The following is a 27,437-nucleotide window of genomic DNA, read 5'->3' on the forward strand; positions in this document are numbered from 1 at the left end:
ATGATACAGAGCTAAAGTAAATAAAATCTTCTCTGATCCTGCTAAGATCCTTCAACTCCACCCTTAATAGCATGTAACACATTAAAAACAACCTTAGCACCATACCAATTCAAGTACAGTTGTGACTACAGGAGCAGGGGTTAGGCCCAGCTGAAGTCAGGAACCCATGGCGATGGCAGGAACCCAAGTACTTCAGCCATCATCAGCTGCTTTTCAGGCACACTGGCAGGAAGCTTGATCAGAAGTGGAGCAGCTGGATCTCAAACAGGCCCTCTGATGTGGGATGCAAACATCCTATTGGCAGCCTATTCTGATGTGCCACAGTTCTTACCCCTATTTTGTTTTTCCAAATTTTGTATTTGGTTATTTATTTAAGAGGCGGAGAGGAGAAAGGGAGCTCCTCTCCTCTGGTTCACTGCTCAAATATCTGGCAACCAGGAACTCAATCCACGTCTCCCCAATGGATGGTAGGGACCCAAGTACTTGAGCCATCATCTGCTGCTTCCCAGGATGTGCAGTAGCCTGAACTAGAGTCAGGAGTAGAACCCAACCTAGAACCCAGGCATTCTGATATAGAATACTGGCTTCCCAACTGGCATCTTAACTGCTGTGCCAAATGCCCATTGCTCTATCTGTTGATTTTTATAGAGAAGATCATAATATTTTTAAAAGTCATACTGTTTCCTCTCACGAGCTGTAAATTCTTCTCTGTGGAGAGCAAGGACATCTAGGAAGCCTTTTGCATTGCATACTGGGGTGATAGTGGTGGTGCTGCTGTTACTTGCGACACCCCTACATGAATGGTCAGTTGGTTTTCCTGAGCCAGCACTGCCTCCCTGGGTTCCTTTGTGTTTCACTGCTGTGGGTTAACCCTGGAGCCCAAGATCCCAAAGTACAGCTGAACAGAGATCAGAATCCTTAGTCACAAAGTCATTGTCTCTTCAATTAATCTTCTTGGGGGACCATGGAGGAGTAAAAGAGAGAGGACAGGAGAGCTGTGGACATAGGTTTCAACTGGCAGCCAGCTTCCTCACAGAGGGCACAAACCAATCATACTCTCTTTTTTGTCTCTAGATTTGAGGCCTATAGAAAGCATGAGTAACCAGAGGTTTTTTTTAATATTTACTTATTTGTCTAAAATGCAGAATTACAGAGGAAGAGAGAGAGAGAGAGAGAGAGAGAGAGAGAGAGAGAGAGATCTGGTTCACTCCCCAAATGGCCGCAACGGCCAGAGCTGGACCAATCTGAAGCCAGGAGCTTGAAGCCTCTTATGGGTTTCCCACGTGGGTGCAAGGGCCCAAGGACTTGGGCCATCTTCTACTGCTTTCCCAGGCCATAGCAGAGAGCTGGATTGGAAGTGGAGCAGCTAGGACTCAAACCGGTGCCCATATGAGATGCTGGTACTACAGGCAGCAGCTCTACCCGCTATGCCACAGCACTGGCCCCTAATCAGAACTTTTTATCTGATACTTGATTGAAAACTTAAGAATTCTTCAGTGTTCTAGCTAGAGTGCTGCAAAATGCAGTGCTTCATCTTTTTGTGATACACTAGGTTTAGCTTCAGTTCCAATGGGCATTATTTGTGCCACTTATCAGTGTGTTCCAGAAGCAATAATTTTGAACAAATAAGGGCTAAACCACTAACATCCCTTTCAACATGTGAAGCAAAAGGGTCAGTGATGACAAGACAATTGACACCTTCCTGGGATAAAGGAGATCTCAATTAAATTTATAGTCTTCGAGCAAATCACTTGATACCTTAAATGTTCAACCATAAAAGCCAAGGACTCAAAGAGAATTTTTGAGGTAGTTTTCTGTCCTTCAGGCAAAAGACTCTTAAGCTATTTTTAATATGACTTTGTTCTGGTTTTGTTCCTCTCTTGTCATTCGAAATCTGGAAAAAGATTGGAAGGTTAGATTTCACCCAACCTTTTTCATAAATTGAAACCTATTTATATTTTTTGATAAGTGCCTGAGAATATCAGACCACAGCGCTTTCAATTTGCAAATTCTTGCCCTCTTCTAGAACGTTTTCTGGAATCTCATCAAGGACCAAGTCAATGTCAGATCATTTTGGCATGTAGCAACTCATCCATAACATAAAGACCCTATATCTGTTTCATTATCCAGAAAGAACCAGCGAAGAATTTATTCTGTAGGTTCAAGAGACATTGTTGAGGCCCCTAGAAAAAGAGGTGCCATCTAGACGTGATGGCAACACACATGTGAAGGTTAGACAGCAGCAGTTAGATTCCTGTAGTGGCTGCTTCCTGGAAGGTGTTATTCCATAGAATCTCTTAAATCCAGCATCTGGAGCTCCAGGAAGGGAACATTTCAAGCTGGATAAAATAACATGTATACCATTTCTTTGAACCCTTCAGCCTTCAAGATCCCAACATGTTGACCTCAGTTTCAACACAGCTACTCTTAGTCCTCATTTCATTGCTTTTGGTGCTGCCTGTTGTTGAAGCACTAGGAGCTGGAGATGCAATCTCACTCTTGTTAGGAGTGGTTCTCAGTATAACAAGCATTTGAGCTTGCTTGGAGGTGTCTGCAGGAAAGAGAAATGCACAGATGTGACTTTCAAGGGCCTCCTGAATCAAACCTTGCCCTGAGATTCTTTGTGCTATTTCAGTTAAGCCTGCGCTTTTGTGTCTGCGAGTTCCAAGAAACAGTAAATACGGTAGTTTGACATTTTCAGTTGTTCCCATAAAACAGGAACATAGATATCTGTTAAAGTGGAAAAAAATTATTTTCTTTATAGCAAGTAATGCATGGAAAAATCCAGCCTGTAACTTGTATCGGCTGGTTTGAAAAGAGGTCAAAAAAGTATGATAGTTGAAATTTGCGGCTGGCGCCATGGCTCACTACGCTAATCCTCTGCCTTGTGGTGCCGGCACACCAGGTTCTAGTCCCAGTCAGGGCACCAGATTCTGTCCTGGTTGCCCTTCTTCCAGGCCAGCTCTCTGCTGTGGCCAGGGAGTGCAGTGGAGGATGGCCCAAGTGCTTGGACCCTGCACCCGCATGGGAGACCAGGATAAGCACCCGGCTCCTGCCATCGGATCAGCGTGGTGCGCCGGCTGCAGCGGCCATTGGAGGGTGAACCAATGGCAAAAGGAAGACCTTTCTCTCTGTCTCTCTCTCACTGTGCACTCTGCCTGTCAAAAAAAAAAAAAGAAATTTGCATAAGTAGTATTTCATGGTTTCAGAATGTCAAAGCGCATGGAACAGGAATCAGAAGGCTCTCTCCCAGAACCCTGGGAGGTTACCACTGTGGGATTAGAATCCTGCCTGCTAACAGAGGAGGACTCTTTTCTCCACATCTTCATTGGATTTGTGCTTTATCTCCCAGGTTAATATCATACTGGAATATCAAATAGCCAAAACTGAAACCTTTTACCTCAGGGGAAAAAGAAGTTTAGAAAACATACCCTGTCAAAAAAAAAACAAAAAACAAAAAAACAAAAAAAACAACAACAAAGAACACATGCATTCAATGTGTCTAATATTGAAATGTAGAAAAGATTTAATGTTAAGAAAAACTTTGTTAACATCAAAATAGAGATTTATGTAAAAAGAAACTTGTTAACTGAGTAACAACCTTGTGATGATAAATACTATGTTAAATATAAGTTTTCAAAAAGATAGCCATTAAAAGCTTATGTAGTTTGTCAAAAATCCAATTCTCAAAAATATTTGACAATTTTTCTAACCTTAAAACCCAGTAGGGGCTGTGGATCGAGGCAGTGGCGTAGCAGGTAAAGCCACCGCCTGCAGCGCCAGCGTCCCATATGGGTGCTGGTTCGAGTCCTGGCTGCTCCAGTTCTGATCCAGCTCTCTGCTATGGCCTGGGAAAGCCTTAAGAAGATGGCCCAAGTCCTTGGGCCCCCTGCCCCTGCATGGGAGACCCAGAAGAAGCTTCTGGCTCCTGGCTTCGGATTGTTGCAGCTCTGGCCATTGAGGCCAATTGGGGAGTGAAACAGATCTCTCTCTCTCTCTCTCTCTCTCTGCCTCTCCTTCTCTCTCTGTGTAACTCTGACTTTCAAATAAATAAATAAAACTTAAAAAAAAACCACATGTACAGACACAGAGGTGGGCATTTGACCTAGCAGTTAACCAACCACTTAGAATGTGTGTGTCCCATGTTGTAGTGCCTGGGTTTGAGTCCCAACTCCACTCCCTTTTCTAGCTTCCTGCTAATGAGCAGCCTGGGAGGCAGCAGGTGATGGCTCAAGCTCTCTAGGTCCCTGACACCCTTATGGAAAATAGGTGAGTTGCTCGCTGCTGTGCTAGCCTTGGCTGTTATGGGCATTTGGGCAGTAAACCATAGGATGGGAGATCTCTCTTTCTCACTCCCCTTTCCTTTTTATAAAAATGGAAATGATTGATCTCAGACCACCCATAGCTGAAGTCTGCTGATCCCTGTTCTATGTTCTAGCACATCCTGATATTATTCCCATTTTGAGGTTGTGACACATTATATGACTTGCGCAATTCAAACAGCTTGGAAGGAACCTGGATTCCAGTCTTTATCAACCTACACACTGCTATATAAAAATTACCACTGAGACCTCAAGTTTGTTCCCATCACCTACCCAACCTGTTGTATATATAGAATAAAGTTCATTTATTGGGCTGGCACTGTGGCACAGAGGGTTAAAGCCTTGGCCTGAAACACTGCCATCCCATATGGGTGCTGGATTCTGTCCAGGCTGCTCCACTTACAACCCAGCCCTCTGCTATGGCCTGGGAAAGCAGTAGAAGATGGCCCAAGTCCCTGGGTCCCTGCACCTGTTGTGGAGACCTGGAAGGAGCTCCTGACTTCGGATCAGTGCAGCTCCAGCAGTTGCAGCCATCTGGGGAGTTAACCAGAGATGGAAGACCTCTATCTCGTTCTTTTTTTTTTTTCATTTATTAAACTTTTATTTAATGAATATAAATTTCCAAAGTACAGCTTATGGGTTACAATGGCTTCCCCCCTCCCATAACTTCCCTCCCACCTGCATCCCTCCCCTTTCCCGCTCCCTCTCCCCTTCCATTCACATCAAGATTCATTTTCAATTCTCTTTCTATACAGAAGATCAGTTTAGTATATATTAGGTAAAGATTTCAATAGTTTGCCCCCATATAGCCACACAAAGTGAAAAAAATACTGTTGGAGTACTAGTTATAGCATTAAATAACAGTGTACAGCACATTAAAGACAGGGATCCTACATAATATATTTTTTTAAAAATTAATTAATTTTCTATGCCATTTCCAATTTAACACCAGGTTTTTCTGTTTTGTTTTGTTTTTTGTTTTTTGTTTTTGACAGGCAGAGTGGACAGTGACAGAGAGAGAGACAGAGAGAAAGGTCTTTCTCTGCCGTTGGTTCACCCTCCAATAGCTGCCGCGGCAAGCGCGCTGTGGCCGGCACACCGTGCTGATCCGATGGCAGGAGCCAGGTGCTTCTGGTCTCCCATGAGGTGCAGGGCCAAGGACTTGGGCCATCCTCCACTGCACTCCCTGGCCACAGCAGAGAACTAGCCTAGAAGAGGGGCAACCAGGACAGAATCCGGTGCACTGACTGGGGCTAGAATCCGTTGTGCCGGCGCCGCAAGGCAGAGGATTAGCCTAGTGAGCCGCGGCGCCAGCCAACACCAGGGTTTTTTTTTTTTTCCTTTCCAATTATCTTTATATACAGAAGATTGATTCAGTATATAATTAGTAAAGATCTCATCAGTTTGTACCCACGCAGAAACACAAACTGTAAAATACTGTTTCAGTACTATTATAGCATCACCACACATTAGACAACACATTAAGGACAGATCCCACATGGGATGTAAAAACACAGTGACTCCTGTTGCTGATTTAACAATTTGACACTCCTGTTCATGGCGTCAGTAATCTCCCTAGGCTCTAGTCATGAGTTGCCAGGGCTATGGAAGCCTTTAGAGTTCGCTGACTTTGGTCTTATTCCGATAGGGTCATAGTCAAAGTGGAAGTTCTCTCCTCCCTTCAGAGAAAGGTACCTCCTTCTTTGATGGCCCCATTCTTTCCACTGGGATCTCACTAACAAAGATGTTTCATTTAGATCTTCTTCTTTTTTTTTTCTTTTCCATGGTATCTTGGCTTTCCATGCCTACAATACTCTCATGGGCTCTTCCGCCAGATCCGATGCCTTAAGGGCTGATTCTGAGGCCAGAGTGTTGTTTAGGACATCTGCCATTGTATGAGTCTGCTGTGTATCCCACTTCCCATGTTGGATCCTTCTCTCCCTTTTTGATTCTATCAGTTAGTATTAGCAGACACTTGTCTTGTTTGTGTGATCCCTTTGACTCTTAGACCTATCAGAGCCATCAATTGTGAACTGAAACTGATCACTTGGACTAGTGAGATGGCATTGGTACATGCCACCTTGATGGGATTGTATTGGAATCCCCTGGCACATTTCTAACTCCACCATTTGGGGCAAGTCTGATTGAGCATGTCCCAAATTGTACATCTCCTCCCTCTCTTTTTCCACTCTTAAATTTAACAGGGATCACTTTTCAATTAAAATTTAAACACCTAAGAATAATTGTGTGTTAATTACAGAGTTCATCCAATAGTACTAGAACAACAACAACAACAACAAACACTAAAAAGGATAAAGTATTACATTGTACATCTAGATTCAGGACAAGAGCTGATCAGGTCATAGTTTCTTATAGTGTCCATTTCACTTCCAAAGGTTTCCCCTTTGGTGCTCAGTTGTCACTGATCAGGGAAAACAAATGATATTTGTCTCTTTGGGACTGGCTTAATTCACTCAGCATGATGTTTTCCAGATCCCTCCATCTTGTTGCAAATGACTGGGTTTCATTGTTTCTTACTGCTGTATAGTATTCTATGGAGTACATATCCCATAATTTCTTTATCCAGTCTACTGTTGATGGGCATTTGGGTTGGTTCCAGGTCTTAGCTATTGTGAGCTTCAATAAACATTAATGTGCAGATGGCTTTTTTATTTGCCAAATTAATTTCCTTTGGGTAAAATCCAAGGAGTGGGATGGCTGGGTTGAATGGTAGGATTATGTTCAGGTTTCTGAGGAATCTCCAGACTGACTTCCATAGTGGTTTAACCAGTTTGCATTCCCACCAAAGGTGGGTTAGTGTCCTCTTTTCCCCACATCCTCTCCAGCATCTGTTGTTGGTAGATTTCTGAATGTGAGCCATTCTAACCGGGGTGAGGTGAAACCTCATTGTGGTTTTGATTTGCATTTCTCTGATTGCTAATGATCTTGAACATTTTTTCATGTGTCTGTTGGCCATTTGGATTTCCTCTTTCAAAAAATGTCTATTGAGGTCCTTGGCCCATCTCTTAAGTGGGTTGTTTGTTTTGTTGTTGTGGAGTTTCTTGATTTCTTTGTAGATTCTGGTTATCAACCCTTTATCCGTTGCATAGTTTGCAAGTATTTTTTTCCCATTCTGTCAGTTGCCTCTTCACTTTCCTAACTGTTTCTTTTGCACAGAAACTTTTCAATTTGATGCAATCCCAAATGTTAATTTTGGTTTTGACTGCCTGTGCTCCTGGGGTCTTTTCCAAGAAGTCTTTGCCTGTACCTGTATCTTGCAGGGTTTCTCCAATGCTCTCTAATAATTTGATGGTTTCAGGTCGTAGTTTTAAGTCTTTAATCCATGTTGAGTGAATTTTTGTGTAAGGTGAAAGGTAGGGGTCTTGCTTCAAGCTTCTGCACGTGGAAATCCAATTTTCCCAGCACCATTTATTGAATAGACTGTCCTTATTCCAGGGATTAGTTTTGGATCTTTGATCAAATATAAGTTGGCTGTAGATGTTTGGATTGATTTCTGGTGTTTCTATTCTGTTCCATTGGTCTATCCATCTGTTTCTGTACCAGTACCATGCTGTTTTGATAACAGCTGCCCTGTAGTATGTCCTGAAATCTGGTATTGTGATGCCTCTGGCTTTGTTTTTGTTGTACAAGATTGCTTTGGCTATTCGAGGTCTTCTGTGTCTCCATATGAATTTCAGCATCATTTTTTCCAGATCTGAGATGAAGGTCTTCGGTATCTTGATTGGTATTGCATTGTATGTATACATTGCTTTTGGGAGAATAGACATTTTGATGATATTGATTCTTCCAATCCTTGAGCATGGAAGATTTCTCAATTTTTTGGTATCCTCTTCTATTTCTTTCTCTAAGGTTTTGTAGTTTTATCGTAGAGATCCTTAACGTCCTTGGTTAAGTTTATTCCAAGGTATTTGATTGTTTTTGTAGCTATTGTGAATGGGATTGATCTTAGAAGTTCTTCATCAGCCATGGCATTGCCTGTGTATACAAAGGCTGTTGATTTTTGTGCATTGATTTTATATCCTGCTACTTTGCCAAACTCTTCGACGAGTTCCAGTAGTCTCTTAGTAGAGTTCTTTGGGTCCCCTAAATAAAGAATCATATCATCTGCAAAGAGGGATAGTTTGACTTCTTCCTTCCCAATTTGTATCCCTTTAATTTCTTTTTCTTGCCTAATAGCTCTGGCTAAAACTTCCAGAACTATATTGAAGAGCAGTGGTGAGAGTGGGCATCCCTGTCTGGTACCACATCTCAGCGGAAATGCTTCCAACTTTTCCCCATTCAATAGGATGTTGGCCGTGGGCTTTTCATATATTGCTTTGATTGTATTGAGGAATGTTCCTTCCACACCCAATTTGCTTAGAGTTTTCATCATGAAAGGGTGTTGTATTTTATCAAATGCTTTCTCTGCATCTATTGATAGAATCATATGGTTTTTCTTCTGCACTCTGTTAATGTAGTGTATTCCGTTTATTGTTTTGCGAACATTGAACCATCCCTGCATACCAGGGATAAATCCCACTTGGTCTTGGTGGATGATTTTTCTGATGTGTTGTTGCATTCTATTGGCCAGAATTTTATTGAGTATTTTTGCATCTATGTTCATCAGGGATATTGGTCTGTAATTCTCTTTCAATGCTGCATCTTTTTCCAGCGTAGGAATGAAGGTGATTGTGGCTTCATAGAAAGAATTTGGGAGGATTCACCCTTTTCAATAGTTTTGAATAGTTGGAGAAGAATTGGAGTTAGTTCTTCTCTAAATGTCTGGTAGAACTCAGCAGTGAATCCATCTGGTCCTGGGCTTTTCTTTGTTGGGAGGGCCTTTATTACTGTTTCAATTTCTGTGTCAGTTATGGGTCTGTTTAGGTTTTCTTTGTCTTCCTGGCTCAATTTAAGTAGGTTGTATGTGTCCAAGAATCTGTCCATTTCTGATAGATTTCCCTGTTTGCTGGCATACAGTCCTTGTAGTAATTTCTGATGATTCTTTTTATTTCTGTGGTGTATGTTGTTACGTTTCCCATTTCATCTCTGATCCTATTGATTTGGGTCTTTTCTCTTCTTTTTTTAGTTAGTTGGACCAATGGGGTGTCAATTTTGTTTATTTTTTCAAAAAACCAGCTCCTCATTTGGCTGATTTTTTTGTAATGTTTTTTTGGATTCAATCCTGTTGATTTCTTCTTTGATTTTAATTATTTCTCTTGTCCTACTGGGTTTGGGTTTGGTTTCCTGCAGATTTTCTAGATCCTTGAGATGACTTGAAAGCTCATCTATTTGGTGCCTTTCCAATTTCTTGATGTAGGCACCTATTGATATACACTTTCCTTTTAATACTGCTTTTGTTGTATCCCATAGGTTTTGGTATGTTGTTCTTTTATCCTCATTTATTTCCAGAAAGTTTTTGATTTCTCTTTTAATTTCTTCTATGACCCATTGTTCATTCAGGAGCATGTTGTTCAATCTCCATGTGTTTGCATATGCTCTAGGGATTCCCGAGTTGCTAATTTCCAATTTCATTCCTTTGTGGTCTGAGAAGCTGCATGGTATGATTCTAATTCTTTTGAATTTGCTGAGACTTGCTTTATGGCCTAGTATGTGGTCAATCCTAGAGAGGGTTCCATGTACTGCTGAGAAGAATGTAAAGTCCTTAGATGTAGGATCAAATGTTCTGTAGATATCTGTTAGATCCATTTGGGCTATAGTGTCATTTACATCTACTGTCTGCTTGTTGATCTTCTGTTCTGTTGATCTGTCTATCTCTGAGTGTGGAGTATTGAAGTCCTCCAGAACTATTGTATTGGTGTCTAAGTCTCCCTTTAAGTCCCTTAACAAGTCTTTTAAATAAACTGGTGCCCTGCAATTAGGTGCATATACATTGATAATTGTTATATCTTCCTGTTGAATGGATCCCTTAATCATTATATAGTGCCCCTCTTTGTCTCTCCTGACAGTTTTTGTGGTAAAGTTTATGTTGTCCGATATTAAGATGGCTACGCCCGCTCTTCTTTCATTTCTGTTGGCATGGTATATCTTTTTCCAGCCTTTCACTTTCAGACTGTATGCATCATTGTTGGAAAGATGAGTTTCTTGTAAGCAGCGAATAGATGGGTTTTGTTACTTAACCCAATCAGCCAATTCGTGTCTTTTAACTGGACAGTTCAGGCCATTAACATTCAATGTGACTATTGAGAAGGAGTAACTTTGCCCTGTCATTTGCCAAAGATATTTTCTAATATATGGTTTGAAATTCCTGTGATCTTTTGCTGTGAGGTTTCCTTCCTTTACCTTCTTTCATATTGGTGACCGTGTTTCTGTGTTTCTGTATGTAACATATCTTTAAGCATCTTTTGCAGGACTGGATGAGTGGCGACAAATTCTTTCAATTTCTGTTTGCTGTGAAAGGACTTTGTTTCACCTTCATTCACAAATGAGAGCTTTGCAGGATATAATATTCTGGGCTGGCAGTTTTTCTCTCTTAGCACCTGGGCTATGTCTCGCCATTCTCTCCTAGCTTGTAGGGTTTCTGAAGAGAAGTCAGCTGTGAGTCTAATTGGAGATCCTCTGAGAGTAATCTGGCGTTTCTCTCTTGCACATTTTAGGATCTTTTCTTTATGTTTCATTGTGGTGAGTTTGATTACAACATGTCGTGGTGAGGATTTCTTTTGGTCATGTTTATTAGGGGTTCTATGAGCTTCCTGTACTAGGATGTCTCTGTCCTTCTCCAAACCTGGGAAATTTTCTGCTAGTATCTCACTAAAAAGGCCTTCTAATCCTTTCTCCCTCTCCTTGCCTTCAGGAACTCCTAGAACCCGAATGTTGGGTTTTTTAATAGTATCCTGTAGATTCGTGACAGTATTTTTTAGATTTCTGATTTCCTCTTCTTTTGTTTGATTTGACTGTTTCCTTTCCTGTTCTCTGTCTTCTAAGTCTGATATTCTCTCTTCTGCTTCTCCCATTCTGTTTTTAAGACTCTCTAATGTGTTTGTCATTTGATCTATTGAATTCTTCATTTCATTAATGTTTCTCATCACTATCACAGTTTCTTGTTCTACTAGTTGTTTCATTTCATTTTGATTCCTCCTTAATATTTCATTTTCACGAGAGAGATTTTCTATCTTGTCCATTAAGGATTTCTGTAGTTCAAGAATTTGTTTTTGAGAACTTCTTGATGTTCTTATCAATTTTTTGAGATCTGCTTCTTGCATTTCCTCTATCTCTTCATCTTGATAATCTTGGATTGGGGTGTCTTGTTCATTTGGGGGCATCATAGTGTCTTCCTTGCTCTTGTTACCTTGGTTTCTAAGTTTGTTGTTTGGCATGTTGGAGATAATTTATGGTTTTATTTTTTTGCTCTGGTGTTTTTTTCCTCATTATACTATGCCTCTAAGTGGGCTGTCTGCTTTGACGGATCCTTAGAGGCTGTGATGGGTGTGGCCAGAGAGCTCTGCTTGATTCTTCAGGTTTAAGGCTGTGCAAAAAGTGACTCACCCAGATTGTTCACTCCCTTGCTCCTTTCTGGATCTCTCTCTCTCTCTCTCTCTCTCTCTCTCTCTTTCTCTCCCTCCTTTTTTTGACTCAGTTGGGAAGTAATTCCACACAGCTGAGTGAAATTGAGGGTAGTTGAAATCTGGTCTCTGTATTTGTTTGATCTACCCCTGGGACCACACAAAGAGTTTATGCAGCCCTCAATGTGTTCTCAAGTTTCGCCATAATCCCAAAGTCACTGAGTTTGTGTACTCTTTGCCACTTTACATATGAAAAATGGCTCCTGCTCTTTGTTTTGCTCGGCTTTGTTAGGTGAGTGTAGAGAGAGGCCTCTGACTTTCCCCACCAATGTCTCAGGTTTCTGAGGTTTTTGTCTTACCTCCCGTTCCCACGCTGGCAATATTCTGCAGCTCGGCTCCCATGGGTGTGCTTCCATGTGGTCGGCTCCCTGTAGGTCCTCTGTGTCACATCCACTAGATCAGGAAGCGTTTCCTCTGCAGTTTTTTTCTTTTCTTTTCTTTTTTTCCCCCTCTTTTTTTTTATTTTTGACAGGCAGAGTGGACAGTGAGAGCGAGAGAGAGACAGAGAGAAAGGTCTTCCTTTGCCGTTGGTTCACCCTCTAATGGCCGCCGCGGTAGCGCGCTACGGCCGGCGCACCGCGCTGTTCCGATGGCAGGAGCCAGGTGCTTATCCTGGTCTCCCATGGGGTGCAGAGCCCAAACACTTGGGCCATCCTCCACTGCACTCCCTGGCCACAGCAGAGAGCTGGCCTGGAAGAGGGGCAACTGGGACAGGATCGGTGCCCCGACCAGGACTAGAACCCGGTGTGCCGGCGCCGCAAGGCGGAGGATTAGCCTGTTGAGCCACGGCGCCGGCCTGCAGTTTTTTTCTTGAGTCTTTTCCTGAGGCTACAGTAATTCCACTTTTATGAAACTATATTTTCCCAGACTATCAGGGCACGTCCTCACTATCTGCCATCTTCCTCTATCTCTTTCTTTACCTCTCTCTGTAACTCTGTCTTTCAAATAAATAAAATAGATCTTAAAAAAAGTTCATTTGTCAAACTTTGACAAAGATAAGCAGATGCTAACGTAAAGAAGTTTAAAATATGTGTCTAACTCTGTGACTTTGGAGAGTTAGCAGAGGTACCCACTGCCTTATGAAAAGCTCACAGAACGAGTATGTGTTTCTGCTCCACAGTTTTGCAATGAGGTTGCTGGTTCCATGCCCAGCTCTGGTAATGCAACAATCTCCTCAGCTATGAATTTTCTCCTTCAGGGAATGGAAGATGTCACCAGTGACTCCTGATGGTGACCAGAAGCAGGAGGAAGTCTAAGACGATGCTGATGGCACTGCTGTGTCCTCTTCCTCTGGCTCAGTCCTGTATAGTCCAAGAAAAGACATAGCCTCTGCACGGAGCTCCAGGGAAGAGCTGTGTGCCAGGGGCTTAGTGGGACTGCCAGAGAAAAGGCAGGCTACATCCAGGTGTTCCAGTGGGTGTGATGCACCTAGAGTGTTTGAAGTAATGCCAGTGCTAGAAAACTTCAGCACAGCTCATGGGAACTGAAGAGAGTGTGCCCTCTGGACTTGCTTATCTGACATCAATCTTGTGCCATGTTTCACCACAAAGTTTCACCTTTAGAAATAATTCTAGAGCTATCACATCAGCTAATGCTCTACTGATACCTTTCTGTAAATTTTTTTAATTTTTATTTAGCAAATATAAATTTCCAAAGTACAGCTTATGGATTACAATGGCTTCCCTTCCGTAACTTCCCTCCCACCTCCCAACTCCTGCTCCTTCTCTCATTCCATTCACATCGATTCATTTTCAATTCTCTTTATATACAGAAGATTAATTTAGTATATATTAAGTAAATATTTCAACAGTTTGCACCCACAGAGAACATAAAGTGTAAAATATTGTTTGAGTACTAGTTATAGCATTAATTCACATTGAACAACACATTAAGGACAGAGATCCTACATGAGGAGTAAGTGCACCGTGACTCCTGTTGTTGATTTAACAAATTGACACTCTTGTTTTTGGCATCAGTAATTTTTTAAAATATTTATTTTATTTATTTGAAAGACAGTTACAGAGAGAGGTAGAGATAGAGAGAGATACAGGATTTCCATCCGCTGGTTCATTCCCAGGATGGCTGCAATAGCCAGAGCTGAGCCAATACAAAGTTAAGAGTCAGGAGCTTCTTCCAGGTCTCCCGCATGGGTGCAGGGGCCCATGACTTGGGCCATGTTGAAAGTAGAGATATTCTAAAAAGAAACCTAGATCAATCAAGCTCAGCATCAACATCCCACTCGTTAATTTTTAAAAATTTTTTAAAAGATTTATTTTATTATAAGAAAGAGTTAGAGAGAGAGAGAGACAGAGAAAAGGAGGTCTTCCATCAGCTGCTTCACTTCCCAAATGGCTGCAACAGCTAGGGCTAAGCCAAATTGAGAGCCAGGAGCCAGCTTCTTCCTGGTTTCCCATGTGAGTGCACGAGCCCAAGAACTTGGGCTATTTTCTGCTGCTTCCCCAGGCCCACTAGCAGGGAGCTGGATGGGAAGTGTAGAGGCTGAGACTCGAAACAGTGCCCATATCAGGTGCTGGCACTGTAGACAGCAGCTTAACCTGCTATGCCACAGCACTGGCCCCACTTGCTAATCTTTTACATGTGCTGCTTGTCTCCCTGAAAACCACTTGCGTTTCTGGGATATTTTAGAGTTATACAAAAGTTGGTTCCCTTTATGAAAATGTTGGAAAGAGCAGTAGACCCAGAGTCAGAAGCCTGAGTGGTGTGACTCTCTTACTCAATTCAGATGGCTAAAACAAATTCCCATGACTTGAGTAGCTTAGAATCACCAGAATTTTATTTCTTACAGTTCTGAAGACTGTGCAAGACAAAGACATGGCACATTGCTTAACTAATGAGAACCAGCCTCCTGGATTATAGAAAACTGTCTTTGCACTGGAACCTCACACATCAAGAGGAAGAGGCCTCTCTGTGCTTTCTTCTATAATGATACTAATCCCACAGTACAACCTTCATGATCTAATTACTCCCAAATGTCTCAGTTCCTAATTACCTTGGAGGTTAGAATTGCAACATATGAATGTTTTTAGAACACAGGCAGTCTATAGCAACTTCCAAGAGCCAAAATGTGTCAATATCCTAAATGCACTATCAAATGAATGGACAGACACATTGCATATACTCATTTAATGGAGCATTACTCAGCCTTCAAAAACTTATGTGAAGGGGCAAGTATTGTGGCACTTATCCAAAGAGGCCAGTGGATTGAGTTGCTGCCTGACACCCACATCACACATGAGCACAGGTGCAAGTCCCAGTAGCTCTGCTTCTGACCCAGCTTCCTGTTAATATGACTGGAAAAGCAAAGGAAGATAGACCAAATGCATGGGTCCCCTTACACCATGTGGATGTCCCAGCTTCAGTGTGGCCCAGTCCTGGCTACTATGGCATTTTTGGAGAGTAAACCAATGGATGGAAGCTCTCTCCCTTTCTCTTGGTCACTCTTTTAAATAATCTTAAAAAAAACTTATCCAAGAATTAATAAGCCTTGAGAAAATGAAAAACAGTTAACATCATTCTCAAATAATTTTGAGGGCTGAGATATTTGACATCACCTATGGGATAACTTGGTGAGCTATTTTATTATTACTATTTGCATTTGTTTCCTTTCTAGGGGCCAGAATGTTCACATCTCTCAAAGACAGGGTACAACCTGCCTCTGCAATGCCAGAAGCACCCAATTTCCCCCACTTTTTCTCAATGTTTTGGAGACTTTTTGTTAAAGGCCTTCATGCCATCATTGGTCTCATTTAAACATATTTTTCTAACAAGTAAAAATGTTTACTTTACTCTGATCATATTTTAAGTCAATTGTTTCCTGCTGATACGAAGAGGTATCTTGAACTTATCATTAATTTGCTTTCCTATCACATTTTCTGATGGGTTGCTTTCAGTAGAGTTTTCAGCAAAGTTCAAACTATCTAGAATTTAAAATCTTATGAAACTGAAATATTTTCTGCCTTTTTGTTTTCCCTCTCATTAATGTCTTTGATATTCATTTGTCTGATTGTCAGTTATAGAAATCAAATAAAATTATCTTTGTACAAGTAATAATAACCAAGAAGAAGATAACAGGGTAACCAACAGATTTGAATTTTGGAGCATAGATAAGTAATGATTTAAAAACTAGCAACAGGGCCGGCGCCCTGGGAGGCTGAGAAATGTCACCTCCCTGGGGTCTGCAGAGAACCCACTTTCCTAATCACCACAACTGCCACAAGATCAAGTGTGGCAGAGAAGCACCTGTGCCAGCAAGCACAGCCCACCCATCGCACCCATTGCACCTACCCTCACATGGCACGGACTCACGTGGCCCTCAGCCCATATCTACGCTACATTTTTGCTCAGAGAAGGAACTGAGGAAACTGGCAAGATGTGCCACAGTCCTGCCTTCAGAGTCTCAACTCCAGATTGCCCAGTGGAGTTGGGGCCCAAGCTGAAAATCGGGCAATCCCTAAAGGTCTAGGGTTGGGCCCAGCAGAGACACATGCGCCCAGGCCAGTCGAGGCTCCAGGACCCTCCCTGTGCCCCGCACTCACTCACCGCTCATGTTGGCCTGCTGTGGAGCCCAGGAATGGGACCCTCTGCAGCTGCCTTGTGCCCTCAGAGCCAAGCATGACAGGGCAACCGGGCATCCAGCTCTGGCCAGGCACATGGAGCAGCTGATGACACTGTGTTCAGGTGGGATGCCTCCTCTCCAGCAGCTGCTGTGATGTGCCTGGAGCCTGAACAAAGTTTGAAAGAGTCAGGAATGGGGCAGAGGGTCTGTGTCCCAGCCCGGCCCTGCTGTGCCCCTTGCTACCCTGCACGTCCCTATGCTCCCATGGTAACACGCCTGTCCACCAGCCAAGCTGCAGATGCTCTGGCAGACACGCTCCTGTGCGGGTTTATCTTCAAGACACTGGCTGACCAAGGAAGGCCAGGTGCCCACGGAAGGATCACGGGCACTCACAGGCCTGACAGCCAGGAGCTGCAGTCCCTTCGTCCCTCCCTCCTCACCTGGGGGCCATTGGAACTTGCAGTCCTGGCTCACCAGCTGTGGGAGGCCAGCTTCTTGATCAAGCTCAGCCCACACGCTCAAAGACTGGAACCCCAGAGCTTCTGCAGGATGTCTGCATAGATCGTGCCTGGGGCCCTATCCTTTGCAGAGCAATAGCAGACAAAACATCTAAGTTTCTTGAAAGAGGCTGCTTGGCCTCCCCTGGTGAACAGTCCTGGATACATTGTTTTGCAAAGCTGAAATGTAAGTTTTCCAAGATCCACCTTTGGTAAAGAATAAAATAAGTACACCAAGTGTCATGAGGGCTTTGTTCTATCTAGAATCTGCAAAGCAAGACAATATAACAAAATACATTCCTCAGGAACTTTCTCACACAATTAGGGAAACACTGGGTATCACTGAGGCAGAATCAGAATTCAGTGGGGCCATAACACACACCCAACCATCTATTTGCTTTCCCAGTCAATGCTATCACTGCTGTGCTGGAGAACCTTCAAAGCAAGCTGAGATAAACTATCTTAGCAAATTAGGTAAAACGGGAGTCAAAGAACTGTGAGCAGAAATGTCCTTTCTGGATGACTAGATCCATTTCCCAGCTCCTAGCCACAAAATCCAGAAAATAATAAGAAACCTGAAAATCAACACATTGGCTGGGCATCTTAATCGCCCATCTAATGGGAGATACCCACCTGGTGGTTCACCCATCCTGGAATCAGAATTCAGCCAGCTAGGCTCATGACTCCTGGAACTGTATGTGATACCTCCAAGCACATATACTTCTTTTTTAAAGATTTATTTATTTATTTGAATAAATATTTGACACCGCGAGAGGAGAAGCACAGAGAGAGAGGTCTTCCATCCACTGGTTCACTCCCAAATTGGCCGCAATGGCGAGAACTTCACCGATCCGAAGCCAGGAGCTTCTTCCAGGTCTCCCACACAGGTACAGGAGCCCAAGGACTTGGGCCATCTTCTTACTGCTTTCCCAGGCCACAGCAGTGAGCTGGATCAGAGTGGAGCAGCCAGGTATCAAACCGGCGCCCATATGGGATGCCGGCACTTTAGACCAGGGCAGTAACCCACTATGCCACAGTGCCGGCCCCTATACCTTTTACAATATACAATTTGAAGTACACTTATAACATACAAAATACAATGTATAATACTTACAAAAACAATTTATAATATAAAATATAGCATTTCATTGGTAAGATACAATATAATACACGATTTGTTTTTCCTTCCATCTAGTTCCTGAAGGCCTGAGTGTCCCTGACATGTGGCTGGGACCTGTGGCCAACAGAAGATCAGGGAGACTAAAATACAACTCTTGAAAACTCAGTGAACCTGACAAAACGTGTATCCCCAGGAAACAAGGAAAAAAAGAGAACAGACTCAAGGGATTTAGCCACAGAAATGACAGAAAGCACACTACTACCAACCTTACCAAAAACATAATATTAAAAAAAAATAAAAGAACACTATGGAAACACCAAGGCACAAGAATTTGGTGACCCTAGGCACTCTTAACACTTTATAAGCATTTACCCACCTACTTAAAAACTTCATAACAAAATAAATAGCTTTCACAGCCGCCGTTGTGGGTCGGTGGGTTAATCCTCTGCCTGCAGTACCTGCATCCCATGTGGGCACCGGTTCTAGTCCCAGCTGCTCCTCTTCTGATCCAGCTCTCTGCTATGGTTTGGGAAAGCAGGGGAAGATGGCTCAAGTCCTTGGGCCCCTGCAGTCGTGCGGGAGACAGGGAGAAGCTCCTGGCTCCTGGCTTCGGATCGGCACAGCTCCAGCTGCTGCAGCCATTTGGGGAGTGAACCAGCAGATGGAAGGCCTTTCTCTCTGTCTCTCCCTCTCACTGTCTGTAACTCTGCCTCTCAAATAAAATAAATAAATAAATAAATACAACCTTAAAAAATAGTTTCCTAACATTTTACTCTGTGGATGCAGCAGAATTTACTACTTACTTATATATTATTCTTGTCCATGTATATATTATTCCTAACTTCATTTGTCCTCCCTCATCAGAAAGGAAGACATGCTCAGTTTTGAAAAAGTGTAAATCACAATCACTCAAAAAGGAGAGGATAAAAGCCACCATAACACCTTCACTAGAATTATCATCCCAACGTTGAGGAATACCTTCTGTGCATGTATCCCCTTCTTCTTTACAACTAAGGTGATTTTAAACATCTTTGCAGGTGAATGTTTGTTTGCATTCCTATTTCTTTAGAGTAGAAGATTGCAGAATAAGTGGCTCATAAAGTACTGTTTTGTGATCCTAGAATGTAATATCTAACTTCCTTTGGGAGTATTTCTTTCAATGCTGTTTTTCTCAATGCAACCCCAGATTACTAAGAGTCTGAAGCTAAACCAGAAAATCGTAAGGTTCCAAATCAATCATACACACATGTGACATCCTAGGAGCAGTAAGTCTCCCTTTTCATGGTTGCAGCCCAGGCAGGCTGCCAGGTGTCATCCCTGTGAGAGCCCACAGCAGTAGAAGATGGCCCAAGGTCATTGCGGCCAACTCCGGAGTGAACCAGTGGATGGAAGACCTCTCTCTCTCTCTCTGTCTCTCTCTCTCTGTCTCTCTCTCTCTCTGTGTGTGTATGTAGCTCTGACTTTTAAATAAATCAATAAATCTTTTTTAAAAAATGAAAAAAAATAATGAATTTGACTTTATGGAAAGCAAAACCTTAACTTGTTGAAAGGAACTTTTAAGGAAATAAAAGAGAAACTACAGATTGTCACTTTACATGTGGACAAAAGACTTGTGCCAAGAGGTGTAAGAAGCTCTTAAAACTCAATAAGTACAGGGGCTGGCACCATGGCTCACTTGGTTAATCTGCTGCCTGCAGTGCCAGCATCTCATATGGGCACCAGGTTCTAGTCCCAGTTGCTCCTCTTCCAGTCCAACTCTCTGCTGTGGCCCAGGAGGGCAGTGGAGGATTATCCAAGTGATTGGGCGCCTGCACCCATGTCAGAGACCAGGAAGAAGTACCTGGCTCCTGGCTTTGGATAGGTGTAGCTCCGGCCGTGGCAGCTATTTGGGAGGTGAACCAAAGGAAGGAAGACCTTTCTCTCTGTCTCTCTCTCACTGTCTATAACTCTATCTGTCAAATAAAAAAAATTAAATTAAATTAAAAAAAAACCCTCAATAAGAACAGGCTGGTGAAAACATGGACCAGAGATTTGAGCTGATATTTTACCAAAGCAAACATGCCAGTCAGAAATCAGCCCTGAAATGACTCTGAACATTTAGACTTTCGGGAACTAAAACCATCACCAGGGGCAGGCAGCAGTTAGGATGCCACGTGGGATGCCCACATTCCATGTTGGAACATCTGGATCTGAACTCTGCTCCGATTGCACGTCCCCTAATGGGAAGCCGCAGTGGTCCTTCCTACCCAAGTGGGATACCTGGATTGAGTTCCCAAGCTCCCAGCTCAACCTGCCCCAGCCCTGGGTCTTGTAGGCATTTGGAGGGTGAACCAGCAGACTGGGGCTCTGCCTGTCTGCTTGCTCTGCTTCTCAAATAAATGGAATAAACAGAAATGTACAAAGGTAAAGCCACCCTAAGATACTGCTGCACATTCTCTGGAGGTGGTAGAGTGCTGGCGATGATGTGAGGCATCTGGACCTGTCATTCTAACAGTAGCTCACATGACTCTGTTTTGCTGAACAAAAGCTAACTGCTACCCTCTGCCACTAATCAGACCTGCGTTTACCTTAGACAAATAATGCTTACCTTAATAGACAAATAATGCTTAATAGACAAATAATGCTTAATAGATAAATAATGTTTACCTTAATAGACAAATAATAGACAAATAAAGTTCTGCATATTGGCAGGGGAAGGCTTGCATATGGGCAAGGAGAGAGCAGGAAGTATTGGAAATGGCCAAGTCATCTGGCCTGCCCCAAGCAACATGACCAGAGGGTTGGGTTTATGACTGCAGGCTGGAAGTGGCCACTGTGACTCTGACCTTATTACTTGGCCAGAGGTCAACAGACACTTTGCTCTGCCCTTTGTTCTCCTTCCTTTAAGGGCATCTGGGGAATGAATCAGTGTATAGGAAATCTCTGTCTCTCTGTATCTGTCTTGCTTTCTGATTCTCAAACTAAATAAAGAAAAAAATATAATATCCCATCTGGAGTTGGGATGCTTGTTCCCTTACTGTAGCAGAATGCCACGGAAACGGAAGGACCAGGACAGATGCATTAATAGCAATTCTGTAATCTATTATAGTACTAAGGGGAAAAGGAGTTTGCATTTCTACTTACAGAATTGTAAGAATTCAGAAATGAGAGAGAATATCAATAAAATTAAAGTCCGTGGGAAGTGTACTTTGGATTCACACCTTGAACAGGTGGGATTTGGTCAGGCAAAAGGTGAAGAGACAGCAGCACTGGACGGTGTGTAGAGGCAGAGGAGGCACAGTGTGGGGGCAGGAGGCTGTGCACATGAAGTGCATAAGCCAGCTTTAAATGGGTGTCCAATGGATTGGAAATCCAAGTGTCTGCAGGAGACTCTGGGGGTCAGTTATTCCAGCCTTCCTTCAAATGCAGGGGAAATACCCGTGGCGATGTGAGATCAGGCAGAACACTGTGCTGGTTATTATAATAATTCACTAGTACTGAGTACCTCCTCTCTGCCAGATTCATCACTGTGTGCACTAAGAGCTGCAGTGATCCCAGCACACGGATGAGCAATCTGCACGCACAATTACATCGTTCACGCCACCCAGTTCAACAAGTAAGTGGTCTCCAAACTCCAAAAAGTTTTTAGAATAGGGAATGAAAAGGTAAATTTATCGTGGCACAAAAATTCTTGGAATCCATGCAAACCAGCGGCATTCAAAACGTTCATGGGATTTTGTATTTGAAAGAAACTGGGCATGGGTTTCAAAATTTTTCACACCCAAACGAACATGTTTTCCTTGAGCTTTGTGGGGCCTCTTCCTAGTGTGGAGGCCACAGAAGCCACTGTGAGGTCTGAACAAGGTGACCAATGGGGCGAATAGGTGGTGAGTGCAGCATTTTGGGACACTTAAGTTTGGTAAGAGTGCACGGGAGGTCTGGATGGAAATGGACCAGTTCCGTGTACTTTTGTTATGAGAGCAGAGCGGTAGTTGGCAGTGGACGGAAGGGTGAGAGCAGTTACCCTGTCTTTTCTGAACCTTCCTCTAAGCCCCAAGTGAGGCAGATTGTTCCTTCCCCAGCACTGCTCTGTCTTTGAATTTACTGAACTGTATTGTAATGATCATGTTCTAGGAGTATGATGAACATGTTAGACCTGAGTATTTTTCCCCAAAGTCTATCAGAATATGGACTGTCTTGTAATTTCTCTGAAATTCAGCATCTAGCCCTGGTGCATTGCTGAGCATCCAAAATATGTAGGGGGAGCTTGTGTTGTGGTGTAGTGGGTGAAGACAGTATCTGTGAAGCCAGCATCCCATATGGGCACTGGTTCAAGTCCCGGCTGTTCCATTTCCAATTCAGCTCCCTGCTAATGTGCCTGGGGAGCAGCAGAGGATGGCCCAAGTGCCTGGGCCCCTGCCACCCACTTGGTGACCAAGGTGAAGCTCTTGGCACCTGACTTTGGACTGGCACAGCTTCAGCTGTTGTAGCCATTCAGGGTGTGAACCAGTGGATGGAAGACCTCTCTATGTCTCTCTCTCCCTCTCCCTCTGTAATGCTACCTTTCAAATAAACAAATCTTTTTAAAAATGTATAATGCATATATAATATGTAAATGAATGTAAAAATAATGTAAATATAGACAAATGAAAGAATGTGGAAAGGGAAAAACCTTAGTTTACTGATTTCGTATAAGGACAAAGGCTATGTTCAGGATTCAAATGATTTGGGCCTGCACCAGTTTTTAAATTAACGTTTAGTCACATTTCTTTGATCACTAACATTTTGTCTATTATATTATTTTTACAAGTGCTATATCAGGGACCTTAAAAAGTTCTTGGAGAATGAATATTATGAAAAACATATGCATGGGTTTCAACAATTTTCTGGGCTAAAATTTTCAATTTAATTTTCCCATGAATTTTTTTTAAGTTCTAGCCTATGTATTCCACTGTAAACCACCACTAGGTGTTGCTGTTTGCTGTTTCTCTTGTTTTGTCACTCGGTGTGTGTGTGTTTGTGTGTGTGTGTGTGTACAGCTATAGTAAACTGATTTTGTAAAAATTTCATTGCAGTAATAGAGTTTCAGTGACGAGAACAGCGTCAGGGGGCCTAGAACGTACAGTTTCTGGAGGGAGACTGTTGGGCTTGCATCCTGGCTGGGGAAAGCACAGCGAGGAGACCAGTGTGTAACTTAGCCTTTTTCTGTCTGCTTCCTTATCCACACAGGAAAAATAACAGCACCCGCCTCACAGGGTTGGTCTAAATGTTCAGATACACCTCCGGTGAAAGCCTTAAAGTATTTTCTGGCACAAAAGAGCCACTCAAAAACATCTTTTCTTACCCCCACATAGCAACCAATTTGTTGCAAATCATTCATGATTCATTATGGGCGATGTCAGTACTCAGTTGTCTCCCTCTGACTCCCATCCCCACAGTGTCTTTCTTGCTATCCTTCCATTGTGCTTTTGTGTATTTCGGTGTATTTCTTGCAATTTTTTACTATATTCAATTGTCAGGAAATTCTTTTGTTTCTAACTTAACCAATATATCTAGAAACCGGTGAACCTGTACCACGTTTGCTGCTACAACCCTTGTCAGGTCACCATCTACCAAGAAGCTACACTGCATGATTGACCCACAGCATCTGGGTTTGTGTGAGCCACTCCAGGATGGCCTCACACCAGTGACATCCCCCAGCAATGCATTGCTCAGAACCCAACCCTGCAGCCAGCGACACATGACTCAAGACAATGCAAACACTCCAAGTTTTTTATTCCATGTAAATGCTCAAGTCCTTACAGTGGTCCATAAGACACATGATGTATGTTCTGCCACTTCTCTGCCCTTGTCTCCTGCACTTCTCCTTGCTCCTAGCTTCGATCTGCTCCAGCCATGTGATCTTTGCTTTTGCCCTTCACTCTTTCATATTCATATTCATGTTATGTCATGATTTTAAGGAATCTTATTTCAACCAGATATTTTGGATTTTGAGCCTTCTTGGCATTCTTGACAGGCATTCAAAAAATCAAAGTTTCAAACAATCTGGACTCTAAAATTTCCAGTAAATCCTGGACTTTGGATTTTCCAGTTTGGGCCCAACTTAAAAAAATCGAAGGACCTATGTCTCTCATCTTATAGAGACACCAACTAATCAGGCTATTTGGATTATATTCGAAGTACTGTCAAGATGTGATGTGGTACTACATTTTAAGTTTCTATAATGGAAAATGCTATTAATACAAATGTTTGAGAATTAAAAAGTCTGATGATCTTGTGTTACTAGACATGATAGTGATCTTAATGAGAAAGCCCCAGAGGCCTAAAGGGTTAAATAAGTGTAAAATCCTACAGGTGCTTTCAACAATACTGTGAAGTAAGTAAGTGCCTTGTTGGTTGATGAGTTTATAATTTTAAACATGGCAACTTAAAGTCTTTTGTCATCCACAGTTATATATGATGTGCTGCTCATAAAACTAAAGCATTGTTGGTTCTGTGTTTAGCTGTCCTCCTATAGGTTCCTATGGACTTTTTCCAGCCACTTCTATTGTATTCAATACTTTGGGATGGCTCTGTAAACAGATGAAGCCAATAATGTATTAACAGTACCAACTGAGAGAAAGCATGGTTAACTGAGGTTACTAAAAACAAAAAGCAATTCAAATCAATTGGCAATTTATGAAAAGAGTTAAAGATTTTAAAAGCTATTATTAAAATTGCTATATTGGTCTATTATGCTATGTTATATGTGTGCACATATTGTATGTCCACATGGGGAAATTTTATTAAGAATTTTATTTTAATCAGCTTATAGATAAGATTGTCCATAAATTTAAGCTGCTAAAATTAATCAAAGATACATTTTAATTCGTGTGACCTGAATCTCTGCATCATATGTTTTATACTTGTTGGTAGAAAGAAACTAAAAACATTTTATATGTTTGTGCTTAAGTTTACTGGTAAACAAACTACACCATGTTAGATATTTAAGAGATGTTTTCAAATACATGATTCTTAAAATTTATAGAAGGCATTGGACCTTCTGGTAGATGTTTTCTTAAGTTGTTATCTAATGGTTGAAACTGCTTTCTAGGTATTCATGTAATATTGGTATTGTCAGCACGCGATCTAGGACTTGCTCCCTCATTTCTCTATTCTAAGCCCAACTTGTTCTTTCATTTCTCTATTCTCTTCAAGATAGGTAACTAATTCTATTATGAAGGAATCTGTAGGTTGCACAATTTAATCTTTAGACCTTATAAAAGAGATGGCTAACATTTTTCTGTAATAGCATAACCAAAATAAGAGCTTAAATTATAATCTCATAGCTAGATTCACATCGCCATCAGTGAAGTAAACAGTAAGCAGAAAAAAACCTCCCTTTCAGACCAAAGGGAAAGAATATAATTTTCCTCATGGGCATTGTCTACCTTAGAAAAACTACTACAGAACATGCCTGTGTCTATAGACTTGTAGTTCAGGCCACCGAAGATTAGAGATGGGACATGGGCACTCCCTTGACTTGCATTTTCTGGTCTGCTTTAACAAAAACCAGGAGGAAAAGAAAGCTAGGCATCAGAAAAAGTGGGTGGCAGGCCTATTAATGGCTGTTCTGTACAGTGATCTGCCCTCAAGGAGACCCAACAGGCCAGTCCACTGCAGTGGCTTTCAATGTGGTAAGCCTGGGCTTCAGCAGAAGTCAGCTTGTGAAGAGCCCTGGCAGCTCTGCCAGGAGTTGGATCACTGGAAATCTACCTTCCCTGGAGTCGAAGGATGCCCAGGTCAGAGCCACAGATCTTATTGGCTCTAAGCTAAAAAGCCCTTCACTCAGCCCAACTTCCAAAGTGACCCCTGCAGCTGAGGGGACGGCCAAGTAGGGTTAGCAACATTGCAGGCAGAACTATAAATTTCTTGTTAGAGATGCCACCTGCCTTTACCTGGCCAGCTCTCCTCCCAGGCCAGCCAAGTAATGAAAGTCAACAGAGTGCCTTCCCTCAGGTGGTTCACACCTCCCTTAGGATGTACCCCATGCAAAGAGATAGATAGGTCTGGGCCTCTTAACTTACAAGGCCTAAAGCCCACCAGATTATTACCAGGCCCCTTCTGTTAGGTTCTATTTGCCTCTCAATCAGAAAACTTAATTGTAGCTTAGACAGCACCTTTCTTAGCTCCTCTAATAATGACTCTGTCCTTTGTTCTAGACCCTGTCTAGCACACTTGGGCCTCATTCTTTTGTAATCATAACCTCTACTCTACCACCAATGGCTCTACTCCCAACCTGTGTGTACTGATGGTCCTCTTCCCCACTTAATGCTGTATAATTGTTCAGACCTGGTTAATGCCACCCTTAGGATCATTGGTTACTATCCTCACCCTGTCTTTTATGACCTTGTCTAAATATGATCAGAGTCGGTGAACTCAAAAGGCTTCCATAGCCTTGGCAACTCATGATGAGAGCCTAGGGTGGTTACTGGTGCCATAAACTAGAGTATCAATTTGTTGGGTCAACTACAGGAGTCACTGTGCACTTACTCCTCATGTAGAATCTCTGTCCTTAATGTGCTGTCCATTGTGATTTAATGCTATAACTAGTACTCCAACAGTATTTTTCGCTTTGTGTTTCTATGTGGGTGCAAACTGTTGAAATCTTTCCTTAATATATACTAAACTGACCTTCTGTATATAAAGAGAATTGAAAATGAATCTTGATGTGAATGGAAGGGGAGAGGGAGCGGGAGAGGGGAGGGTTGCGGGTTGGAGGGAAGTTATGGGAGGGGAAGCCATAGTAATCCATAAGCTATACATTGGAAATTTATATTCATTAAATAAAAGTTAATAAAATAAAAAAATATTATTAATACATAATCACACCCACCTCTTAGTCATTCTTTGACATTATCAAGCAGTAGGTTGAACAAAATTCCATATTTTACAGTAATCAGAACAAAACACAGGCATGAATGAATGAATGAATTTTAGTCATTCTGTTGGAATGTAGGCAGTAAAAATCATTTTTGAGCACTAAGTGTTTTACAGGCACTGTGTTCAGAAACATGTTTACATAGCTGCATTGCAAACCAGCAATAACTTTGCAAGGTAGGTACCCTTATCCGTGGTTGATAGAGGGAGTTATTTAAAGGCAAAAAGTAAGTACATGGCCACAGTCATGCACAGAACAGCAGAGTCAAGGCTCTCTGGTGCCTGCATATTCCATACACCATTATCAAAGGGCTCAAGACATATATGATCAAATGTCAAACAGTATGAAGCACAGCACAAATTTTGCCCTAATTTCTGTAAGTCTATACTTGAGTTAATCGGTAATAGTTAGGAGTAGGCAGTGATAGAACAGACACAGAGGCT

At 42.2% G+C, this 27,437-nt stretch overlaps 1 pseudogene; it reads left to right on the top strand.

The window, feature by feature from the left end:
- The first annotated feature begins 2,397 nt into the window (after nucleotides 1-2,397).
- LOC133765214 (small integral membrane protein 30-like) lies at nucleotides 2,398-2,580 on the top strand (annotated as a pseudogene).
- The last annotated feature ends 24,857 nt before the right edge of the window (nucleotides 2,581-27,437 follow it).

The sequence above is a fragment of the Lepus europaeus genome, chromosome 8 (assembly GCF_033115175.1).
Source record: "Lepus europaeus isolate LE1 chromosome 8, mLepTim1.pri, whole genome shotgun sequence".
In the NCBI taxonomy this organism is placed as follows: domain Eukaryota; kingdom Metazoa; phylum Chordata; class Mammalia; order Lagomorpha; family Leporidae; genus Lepus; species Lepus europaeus.